The sequence below is a fragment of the Rhipicephalus microplus genome, chromosome 2 (assembly GCF_043290135.1).
Source record: "Rhipicephalus microplus isolate Deutch F79 chromosome 2, USDA_Rmic, whole genome shotgun sequence".
NCBI lineage: Eukaryota > Metazoa > Arthropoda > Arachnida > Ixodida > Ixodidae > Rhipicephalus > Rhipicephalus microplus.
The window spans coordinates 92,115,567-92,125,184 of NC_134701.1; the positions used below are offsets into that span (position 1 = coordinate 92,115,567).

The 9,618-nt window shown below is 49.9% G+C and overlaps 21 non-coding genes across 21 annotated transcripts; all 21 read right to left on the bottom strand.

Annotated features, from left to right (window-relative positions):
* Positions 1–184: 184 nt before the first annotated feature.
* TRNAG-GCC (transfer RNA glycine (anticodon GCC)) lies at positions 185–255 on the bottom strand. Its single transcript has one exon. It is a non-coding gene; the product is annotated as a tRNA-Gly (tRNA).
* A 1,227-nt stretch (positions 256–1,482) lies between these two features.
* TRNAG-GCC (transfer RNA glycine (anticodon GCC)) lies at positions 1,483–1,553 on the bottom strand. Its single transcript has one exon. It is a non-coding gene; the product is annotated as a tRNA-Gly (tRNA).
* Positions 1,554–2,202: 649 nt separating this feature from the next.
* On the bottom strand, positions 2,203–2,273 carry TRNAG-GCC (transfer RNA glycine (anticodon GCC)). The gene has a single exon. It is a non-coding gene; the product is annotated as a tRNA-Gly (tRNA).
* A 73-nt stretch (positions 2,274–2,346) lies between these two features.
* Positions 2,347–2,417, bottom strand: TRNAG-GCC (transfer RNA glycine (anticodon GCC)). Its single transcript has one exon. It is a non-coding gene; the product is annotated as a tRNA-Gly (tRNA).
* Positions 2,418–2,558: 141 nt separating this feature from the next.
* Positions 2,559–2,631, bottom strand: TRNAG-GCC (transfer RNA glycine (anticodon GCC)). The gene has a single exon. It is a non-coding gene; the product is annotated as a tRNA-Gly (tRNA).
* A 505-nt stretch (positions 2,632–3,136) lies between these two features.
* TRNAG-GCC (transfer RNA glycine (anticodon GCC)) lies at positions 3,137–3,213 on the bottom strand. The gene is given in 2 exon segments: positions 3,137–3,171; positions 3,178–3,213. It is a non-coding gene; the product is annotated as a tRNA-Gly (tRNA).
* Positions 3,214–3,718: 505 nt separating this feature from the next.
* Positions 3,719–3,789, bottom strand: TRNAG-GCC (transfer RNA glycine (anticodon GCC)). The gene has a single exon. It is a non-coding gene; the product is annotated as a tRNA-Gly (tRNA).
* Positions 3,790–4,007: 218 nt separating this feature from the next.
* TRNAG-GCC (transfer RNA glycine (anticodon GCC)) lies at positions 4,008–4,078 on the bottom strand. Its single transcript has one exon. It is a non-coding gene; the product is annotated as a tRNA-Gly (tRNA).
* A 362-nt stretch (positions 4,079–4,440) lies between these two features.
* Positions 4,441–4,511, bottom strand: TRNAG-GCC (transfer RNA glycine (anticodon GCC)). The gene has a single exon. It is a non-coding gene; the product is annotated as a tRNA-Gly (tRNA).
* A 647-nt stretch (positions 4,512–5,158) lies between these two features.
* Positions 5,159–5,229, bottom strand: TRNAG-GCC (transfer RNA glycine (anticodon GCC)). Its single transcript has one exon. It is a non-coding gene; the product is annotated as a tRNA-Gly (tRNA).
* A 217-nt stretch (positions 5,230–5,446) lies between these two features.
* TRNAG-GCC (transfer RNA glycine (anticodon GCC)) lies at positions 5,447–5,517 on the bottom strand. Its single transcript has one exon. It is a non-coding gene; the product is annotated as a tRNA-Gly (tRNA).
* Positions 5,518–5,590: 73 nt separating this feature from the next.
* On the bottom strand, positions 5,591–5,661 carry TRNAG-GCC (transfer RNA glycine (anticodon GCC)). The gene has a single exon. It is a non-coding gene; the product is annotated as a tRNA-Gly (tRNA).
* A 218-nt stretch (positions 5,662–5,879) lies between these two features.
* On the bottom strand, positions 5,880–5,950 carry TRNAG-GCC (transfer RNA glycine (anticodon GCC)). Its single transcript has one exon. It is a non-coding gene; the product is annotated as a tRNA-Gly (tRNA).
* A 73-nt stretch (positions 5,951–6,023) lies between these two features.
* TRNAG-GCC (transfer RNA glycine (anticodon GCC)) lies at positions 6,024–6,094 on the bottom strand. The gene has a single exon. It is a non-coding gene; the product is annotated as a tRNA-Gly (tRNA).
* Positions 6,095–6,311: 217 nt separating this feature from the next.
* On the bottom strand, positions 6,312–6,382 carry TRNAG-GCC (transfer RNA glycine (anticodon GCC)). The gene has a single exon. It is a non-coding gene; the product is annotated as a tRNA-Gly (tRNA).
* Positions 6,383–6,455: 73 nt separating this feature from the next.
* TRNAG-GCC (transfer RNA glycine (anticodon GCC)) lies at positions 6,456–6,526 on the bottom strand. The gene has a single exon. It is a non-coding gene; the product is annotated as a tRNA-Gly (tRNA).
* Positions 6,527–6,599: 73 nt separating this feature from the next.
* TRNAG-GCC (transfer RNA glycine (anticodon GCC)) lies at positions 6,600–6,670 on the bottom strand. The gene has a single exon. It is a non-coding gene; the product is annotated as a tRNA-Gly (tRNA).
* A 73-nt stretch (positions 6,671–6,743) lies between these two features.
* TRNAG-GCC (transfer RNA glycine (anticodon GCC)) lies at positions 6,744–6,814 on the bottom strand. The gene has a single exon. It is a non-coding gene; the product is annotated as a tRNA-Gly (tRNA).
* Positions 6,815–7,463: 649 nt separating this feature from the next.
* TRNAG-GCC (transfer RNA glycine (anticodon GCC)) lies at positions 7,464–7,534 on the bottom strand. Its single transcript has one exon. It is a non-coding gene; the product is annotated as a tRNA-Gly (tRNA).
* A 796-nt stretch (positions 7,535–8,330) lies between these two features.
* On the bottom strand, positions 8,331–8,401 carry TRNAG-GCC (transfer RNA glycine (anticodon GCC)). Its single transcript has one exon. It is a non-coding gene; the product is annotated as a tRNA-Gly (tRNA).
* A 359-nt stretch (positions 8,402–8,760) lies between these two features.
* Positions 8,761–8,831, bottom strand: TRNAG-GCC (transfer RNA glycine (anticodon GCC)). Its single transcript has one exon. It is a non-coding gene; the product is annotated as a tRNA-Gly (tRNA).
* Positions 8,832–9,618: the final 787 nt, after the last annotated feature.

Consider the following 9,618-nt stretch of genomic DNA (forward strand, 5'->3'; position numbering starts at 1 on the left):
TATTGTGGAATAGCACGCAGGAACTTTTTCAAAAATAACGATGCGTTGGCCGGGAATCGAACCCGGGTCACCCGCGTGGCAGGCGAGTATCTACCACTGAACCACCGACGCCATTTGCTTACTCCTACACTCATGGCACGCAATATTGTGTAACAGCATACGTGAGCTTTTACAAAAATAACGATGCGTCGGCCGGGAATCGAACCCGGGTCGCCCGCATGGCAGACAAGTATTCTACCACTGAACCACCAACGCTATTTGCTTACTACTGCATTCTTGACATGCAATATTGCGTAACAGCACGCGTGAGCTTTTTTGAAAGTAGCAATGCTTCGGCAGGGAATAGAACCCGGGTCACCCGCGTGGCAGGCGAGTATTCTACTACTGAACTACAGACGCCATTTGCTTGCTCCTGCATTCATGGCATGTATATATAGCGCAAAAGCACGCGTGAGCTTTTCTAAAAATAACGATGCTTCGGCCAGGAATCGAATTCGGGTTACCCGTGTGGCAGGCGAGTATTCTTCCACGGAACTACTGACGCTATTTGCTTGTACCTGCACTCATGACATGCAATATTGCGGAATAGTACAAAGGAACTTTTCTAACATAAACGATGCTTCGGCCGGGAATCGAAGCCGGATCACCCACGTGTCAGGCGAGTATTTACAACTGAACCACCGACTCCATTTGCTTACTCCGGCATTCATGGCAAGCAACATTGCGTAACAGCACGCGTCAGCTTTTAATAAAGTAACAATGCTTCGGCAGCGATTTAATCACAGGTAACCCGCGTGGCAGGCGAGTATTCTACCACTGAACCACCGACGCCATTTGCTTACTCCTGCATTCATGGCATGCAATATTGCGAATTAGCACGCGTTAGTTTTTCTAGAAATAACGACGCGTCAGCCAAGAATCGAACCCGGGTCACCCGTGTGGCAGGCGAGTATTCTACCACTTAACCACCGACGCCATTTGCTTTCTCCTGCTTTAATGGCAAACATATATAGCGTAACAGCACGCGTGAGCTTTTCTAAAAATAACGATGCGTCAGCCGGGAATAAAACCCGGGTCACCCGCGTGGCAGGCGAGAATTTTATCACGGAACCACCGACGCCATTTGCTTACTCCGGCATTCATGGCATGCAATATTGCGTAACAGCACGCGTGAGCTTTTATAAAAATAGCGATGCGTCGGCCCGGAATCGAGCCCAGGTCAACCGCGTGGCAGGCGAGTATTCTACCACTGAACAACTGACACCATTTGCTTGCTCCTGCGTTCATGGCATGCATATATAGCGTAAGAACACGCGGGAGCTTTTTTAAAGATAACGATGCGTCGGCCGTGAATTGAACCCGGGTCACCCGTGTGGCAGGCGAGAATTTTACCACTGAACGACCGACGCCATTTGTTTTCTCCGGCATTCATAACATGCAATATTGCGTAACAGCACGTGTGAGCTTTTCAAAAAGCAACAATGCTTCGGCAGGGAATCGAACCCGGGTCACCCGCGTGGCAGGCGAGTATTCTACCACTGAACCACCGACGCCATTTGCTTACTCCTGCATTCGTGGCATTGAATATTGCGTAACAGCACGCGTGAGCTTTTCTAATGATAACGATGCGTCGGCCGAGAATCCAACTTGGGTCACCCGCGTGGCAGGCGAGTATTCTACCACTGAAGCACCGACGCAATTTGCTTGCTCCTGCATTCATGGCATGCATATATAGCGTAACAGCACGCGTGAGCTTTTCTGATAATAACGATGCGTAAGCCGGGAATCGAACCCGTGTCACCCGCGTGGCAGAGAGAATTTTACCACTGAACCACCGACGCCTTTGTTTACTCCTGCATTTGTGGCATGCAATGTTGCGTAACAACACGCGTGAGCTTTTCTAACAATAACGATGCGTCGGCCGAGAATCGTACCTGGGTCACGCGCGTGGCAGGCGAGTATTCTACCACTGAAGCACCGACGCAATTTGCTTTCTCCTGCATTCATGGCATGCATATATAGCGTAACAGCACGCGTTATCTTTTCGAAAAATAACGATGCGTCAGCCGGGAATTGAACCCGGGTCACCCGCGTGGCAGGCGAGTATTGTACCACTGAACCACCACTGCCATTTGCGTGCTCCTGCATTCATGGCATGCATATATAGCGTAACATCACGCGTGAGTTTTCTAAATATAACAATGCGTCGGCCAGGAATCGAACCTGGGTAACCCGCGTGGCAGCCGAGTATTCTACCACTGAACCACCAACGCCAGTTGCTTACTCCTGCATTCATGACATGCAATTATTCGTAAACACACGTCTGAGCTTCTTCAAATATAACAATGCGTCGGCCGGGAATCGAACCCGGGTCACCCCCGCGGCAGGCGAGTATTCTACCACTGAACCACCAACGCCATCTGCTTTCTCCTGCATTCATGGCATGCAATAATGTGGAATAGCACGCAGGAACTTTTTTAAAATAAACGATGCATCGGCCGGGAATCGAACCAGGGTCACCAGTGTGGCAGGCGAGCATTCCACCAATGAACCACCGATGCCCCGGGTCCGGGAATCGAACCCGGGTCATCCGCGTGGCAGGCGAGTATTCTACCACTGAACCACCGACGCCATTTGCTTACTCCTACATTCATGGCATGCAATATTGTGTAACAGCATGCGTGAGCTTTTACAAAAATAACTATACGTCGGCCGGCAATCGAACCCGGGTCGCCCGCGTGGCAGACTAGTATTCTACCACTGAACCACCAACGCTATTTGCTTACTCCTGCATTATTGACATGCATTATTGTGGAATAGCACGCAGGAACTTTTTTAAAATAAACGATGCGTCGGCCGGGAATCAAACCAGGGTCACCAGTGTGGCAGGCGAGCATTCTACCACTGAACCACCGACGCCATTTGTCAATGTGGCATTCATGACATGCTATATTGCGTAACAGCACTTGTGAGCTTTTCTAAATGTAGCAATGCTTCTGCAGGGAATGGAACCCGGGTCACCCGCGTGGCAGGCGAGTATTCTACTACTGAACTGCCGACGCCATTTGCTTGCTCCTGCATTCATGGCATGTATATATAGCGTAAAAGCACGCGTGAGCTTTTCTAAAATAAACGATGCTTCGGCCGGGATTCGAACCCGGATCACCCGCGTCCGCGTGGCAGGCGAGTATTCTACAACTGAACCACCGACGCCATTTGCTTACTCCGGCATTCATGGCATGCAATATTGCGTAACAGCACGCGTGAGATTTTCTAAAAGAAACAATGCTTCGGCAGCGATTTAAACACAGGTAACCCGCGTGGCAGGCGAGTATTCTACCACTGAACCACCGACGCCATTTGCTTACTCCTGCATTCATGGCATGCAATATTGCGAATCAGCACGCGTGAGCTTTTCTAAAAATAACGATGCGTCAGCCGGGAATAGAACCCGGGTCACCCGCGTGGCAGGCGAGTATTCTACCCCTGAACAACCGACACCATTTGCCTACTCCTGCATTATTGACATGCGATATTGCGGAAAGGCACGCAAGAAAAGTTTTAAAAAACACGATGTTTCGGCAGGGAATCGAACTCGAGTCAGCCGGGTGGCAGGCGAGTATTTTACCACTGAACCACCGACGCCAATTGCTTACTCCTGCATTCATGGCATGCAATACAGCGTAACAGCACGCGTGAGCGTTTCTGAAAATAACGATGCGTCAGCCGGGAATCGAACCCGGGTCACCCGCGTGGCAGGCGAGTATTTTACCACTGAACCACCGACGCCATTTCCTTGCTTCTGCGTTCATGGCATGCATATATAGCGTAAGAACACGCGTGAGCTTTTTTAAAGATAACGACGCGTCGGCCGTGAATTGAACCCGGGTCACCCGTGTGGCAGGATAGCATTCTACCACTGAACGACCGACGCCATTTGTTTTCTCCGGCATTCATGACATGCAATATTGCGTAACAGCACGTGTGAGCTTTTCAAGAAGTAACATTGCTTCGGCAGGGAATCGAACCCGGGATACCCGCGTGGCAGGCGAGTATTCTACCACTGAACCACCGACGCCATTTGCTTACTCCTGCATTCGTGGCATTGAATATTGCATAACAGCACGCGTGAGCTTTTCTAAAGATAACGATGTGTCGGCCGAGAATCGAACTTGGGTCACCCGCGTGGCAGGCCAGTATTCTACCACTGAAGCACCGACGCAATTTGCTTGCTCCTGCATTCATGGCATGCATATATAGCGTAACAGCATGCATGAGTTTTTCTAAAAATAACAATGCGTCGGCCAGGAATCAAACCCGGGTCACCCGCGCAGCAGGTGAGTATTCTATCACTGAACCACCAACGCCATTTGCTTACTCCTGCATTCATAACATGCAATATTGCGGAATAGCACGCAGGTACTTTTCTAAAATAAACGATGCGTCGGCCGGGAATCGAACCCGGGTCACCCGCGTGGCAGGCGAGTATTCTACTACTGAACCACCGACGCCATTTGCTTACTCCTACATTCATGGCATGCAATATTGTGTAACAGCATGCGTGAGCTTTTACAAAAATAACGATGCGTCCGGACGGGAATCGAACCCGGTTCGCCCGCGTGGCAGACGAGTATTCTACCACTGAACCACCAACGCCATTTGCTTACTCCTGCATTCTTGACATGCAATGTTGTGGAATAGCACGCAGGAACTTTTTTAAAATAAACGATGCGTCGGCTGGGAATCAAACCAGGGTCACCAGTGTGACATTCGAGCATTCTACCACTGAACCACCGACGCCATTTGTTTACTGTGGCATTCATGACATGCAATATTGCGTAACAGCACGTGTGAGCTTTTCTAAAAGTAGCAATGCTTCGGCAGGGAATAGAACCCGGGTCACCCGCGTGGCAGGCGAGTATTCTACTACTGAACTACCGACGCCATTTGCTTACTCCTGCATTCATGGCATGCAATATTGTGTAACAGCATGCGTGTGCTTTTACAAAAATAACGATGCGCCGGCCGGGAATCCCCTGGTCGCCCGCGTGGCAGACGAGTATTCTACCATTGAACCACCAACGCCATTTGCTTACTCCTGCATTCTAGACATGCAATATTGTGGAATAGCACGCAGGAACTTTTTTAAAATAAACGATGCATCGGCCGGGAATCGAACCAGGGTCACCCGCGTGGCAGGCGAGTATTCTACAACTGAACCACCGACGCCATTTGCTTACTCCGGCATTCATGGCAAGCAATATTGCGTAACAGCACGCGTGAGCTTTTCTAAAAGTAACAATGCTTCGGCAGCGATTTAAACACAGGTAACCCGCGTGGCAGGCGAGTATTCTGCCACTGAACCACCGACGCCATTTGCTTACTCCTACATTCATGGCATGCAATATTGTGTAACAGCATGCGTGAGCTTATACAATAATAACGATGCGTCGGCCGGGAATCGAACCCGGGTCGCCCGCGTGGCAGACGAGTATTCTACCACTGAACCACCAACGACATTTGCTTACTCCTGCATTCTTGACATGCGATATTGTGGAATAGCACGCAGGAACTTTTTTAAAATAAACGATGCGTCGGCCGGGAATCGAACCAGGGTCACCAGTGTGGCAGGCGAGCGTTCTACCACTGAACCACCGACGCCATTTGTTTACTGTGGCATTCATGACATGCAATATTGCGTAACAGCACGTGTGAGCTTTTTTAAAAGTAGCAATGCTTCGGCAGGGAATAGAACTTGGGTCACCCGCGTGGCAGGCGAGTATTCTACTATTGAAGTACCGACGCCATTTGCTTGCTCCTGCATTCATGGCATGTATATATAGCGTAACAACACGCGTGAGCTTTTTGAAAGATAACGATGCGTCAGCCGGGAATCGAACCCGGGTCACCCGTGTGGCAGGCGAGAATTCTACCACTGAACGACCGACGTCATTTGTTTTCTCCGGCATTCATGACATGCAATATTGCGTGACAGCACGTGTGAGCTTTTCAAAAAGTAACAATGCTTCGGCAGGGAATCGAACCCGGGATACCCGCGTGGCAGGCGAGTATTCTACCACTGAACCACCGACGCCATTTGCTTACTCCTGCATTCGTGGCATTGAATATTGCATAACAGCAAGCGTGAGCTTTTCTAAAGATAACGATGCGTCGGCCGAGAATCGAACTTGGGTCACCCGCGTGGCAGGCGAGTATTCTACCTCTGAAGCACCGACGCGATTTGCTTACTCCTACATTCATGGCATGCAATATTGTGTAACAGCATGCGTGAGCTTTTACAAAAATAACGATGCGTCGGCCGGGAATCGAACCCGGGTCGCCCGCGTGGCAGACGAGTATTCTACCACTGAACCACCAACGCCATTTGCTTACTGTGGCATTCATGACATGCAATATTGCGGAACAGCACGGGTGAGCTTTTATAAAAGTAGCAATGCTTCGGCAGGGAATCGAACCCGGGTCACCCGCGTGGCAGGCGAGTATTCTACCACTGAACCACCGACGCCATTTGCTTACTCCTGCATTCATGGCATACAATATTGTGTAACAGCATGCGTGAGCTTTTACAAAAATAACGATGCATCGGCCGGGAATCGAACCCGGGTCACCCGCGTGGCAGGCGAGTATTCTACCACTGAACCACCGACGCCATTTGCTTACTCCTACATTCATGGCATGCAATATTGTGTAACAGCATGCGTGAGCTTTTACAAAAATAACGATGCGTCGGCCGGGAATCGAACCCGGGTCGCCCGCGTGGCAGACGAGTATTCTACCACTGAACCACCAACGCCATTTGCTTACTGTGGCATTCATGACATGCAATATTGCGTAACAGCACGGGTGAGCTTTTATAAAAGTAGCAATGCTTCGGCAGGGAATCGAACCCGGGTCACCCGCGTGGCAGAGAGAATTTTACCACTGAACCACCGACGCCATTTGTTTACTCCTGCATTTTGTGGCATGCAATATTGCGTAACAACACGCGTGAGCTTTTCTAACAATAACGATGCGTCGGCCGAGAATCGTACCTGGGTCACGCGCGTGGCAGGCGAGTATTCTACCACTGAAGCACCGACGCAATTTGCTTTCTCCTGCATTCATGGCATGCATATATAGCGTAACAGCACGCGTTATCTTTTCGAAAAATAACGATGCGTCAGCCGGGAATTGAACCCGGGTCACCCGCGTGGCAGGCGAGTATTGTACCACTGAACCACCACTGCCATTTGCGTGCTCCTGCATTCATGGCATGCATATATAGCGTAACATCACGCGTGAGTCTCTAAATATAACAATGCGTCGGCCGGGAATCGAACCTGGGTAACCCGCGTGGCAGCCGAGTATTCTATCACTGAACCACCAACGCCAGTTGCTTACTCCTGCATTCATGACATGCAATTATTCGTAAACACACGTCTGAGCTTCTTCAAAAATAACAATGCGTCGGCCGGGAATCGAACCCGGGTCACCCCCGCGGCAGGCGAGTATTCTACCACTGAACCACCAACGCCATCTGCTTTCTCCTGCATTCATGGCATGCAATATTGTGGAATAGCACGCAGGAACTTTTTTAAAATAAACGATGCATCGGCCGGGAATCGAACCAGGGTCAGTGGTGTGGCAGGCGAGCATTCTACCACTGAACCACCGATGCCATTTGTTTACTGTGGCATTCATGACATGCAATATTGCGTAACAGCACATGCGAGCTTTTCTAAAAGTAGCAATGCTTCGGCAGGGAATAGAACCCGGGTCGTCACCCGAGTGGCAGGCGAGTATTCTACCACTGAACCACCGACGCCATTTGCTTACTCCTGCATTCATGGCATGCAATATTGTGGAATAGCACGCAGGAACTTTTTTAAAATAAACGATGCATCGGCCGGGAATCGAACCAGGGTCACCGGTGTGGCAGGCGAGCATTCTACCACTGAACCACCGATGCCATTTGTTTACAGTGGCATTCATGACATGCAATATTGCGTAACAGCACGTGCGAGCTTTTCTAAAAGTAGGAATGCTTCGGCAGGGAATAGAACCCGGGTCGTCACCCGCGTGGCAGGCGAGTATTCTACCACTGAACCACCGACGCCATTTGCTTACTCCTGCATTCATGGCATGCAATATTGTGTAACAGCATGCGTGTGCTTTTACAAAAATAACGATGCGTCGGCCGGGAATCCCCTGGTCGCCCGCGTGGCAGACTAGTATTCTACCATAGAACCACCAACGCCATTTGCTTACTCCTGCATTCTAGACATGCAATATTGTGGAATAGCACGCAGGAACTTTTTTAAAATAAACGATGCATCGGCCGGGAATCGAACCAGGGTCACCAGTGTGGCAGGCGAGCATTCTACCACTGAACCACCGATGCCATTTGTTTACTGTTGCATTCATGACATGCAATATTGCGTAACACACGTGTGAGCTTTTCTGAAAGTAGCAATGCTTCGGCAGGGAATAGAACCCGGGTCACCAGCGTGGCAGGTGAGTATTCTACCACTGAACCACCGACGCCATTTGCTTACTCCTGCATTCATGGCATGCAATATTGTGTAACAGCATGCATGAGCTTTTACAAAAATAACGATGCGTTGGCCGGGAATTGAACCCGGGTCACCCGCGTGGCAGGCGAGTATCTACCACTGAACCACCGACGCCATTTGCTTACTCCTACACTCATGGCACGCAATATTGTGTAACAGCATGCGTGAGCTTTTACAAAAATAACGATGCGTCGGCCGGGAATCGAACCCGGGTCGCCCGCGTGGCAGACAAGTATTCTACCACTGAACCACCAACGCCATTTGCTTACTACTGCATTCTTGACATGCAATATTGTGGAATAGCACGCAGGAACTTTTTTAAAATAAACGATGCGTCGGCCGGGAATCGAACCAGGGTCACCAGTGTGGCAGGCGAGCATTCTACCACTGAACCACCGATGCCATTTGTTTACTGTGGCATTCATGACATGCAATATTGCGTAACAGCACGTGTGAGCTTTTCTAAATGTAGCAATGCTTCGGCAGGGAATAGAACCCGGGTCACCCGCGTCGCAGGCGAGTATTCTACTACTGAACTACCGACGCCATTTGCTTGCTCCTGCATACATGGCATGTATATATAGCATAAAAGCACGCGTGAGCTTTTCTAAAAATAACAATGCTTCGGCCAGGAATCGAATTCGGGTTACCCGCGTGGCAGGCGAGTATTCTTCCACGGAACTACTGACGCCATTTGCTTGTTCCTGCACTCATGACATGCAATATTGCGGAATAGTACGCAGGAACTTTTTTTAAAATAAACGATGCTTCGGCCGGGAATCGAACCCGGATCACACGTGTGGCAGGCGAGTAATCTACAACTGAACCACCGACGCCATTTGCTTACTCTGGAATTCATGGCAAGCAATATTGCGTAACAGCACGCGTGAGCTTTTCTAAAAGTAACAATGCTTAAGCAGCGATTTAAACACAGGTAAACCGCGTGGCAGGCGAGTATTCTACCACTGAACCACCGACGCCATTTGCTTACTCCTGCATTCTTGGCATGGCATGCAATATTGCGTAACAGCACGCGTGAGCGTTT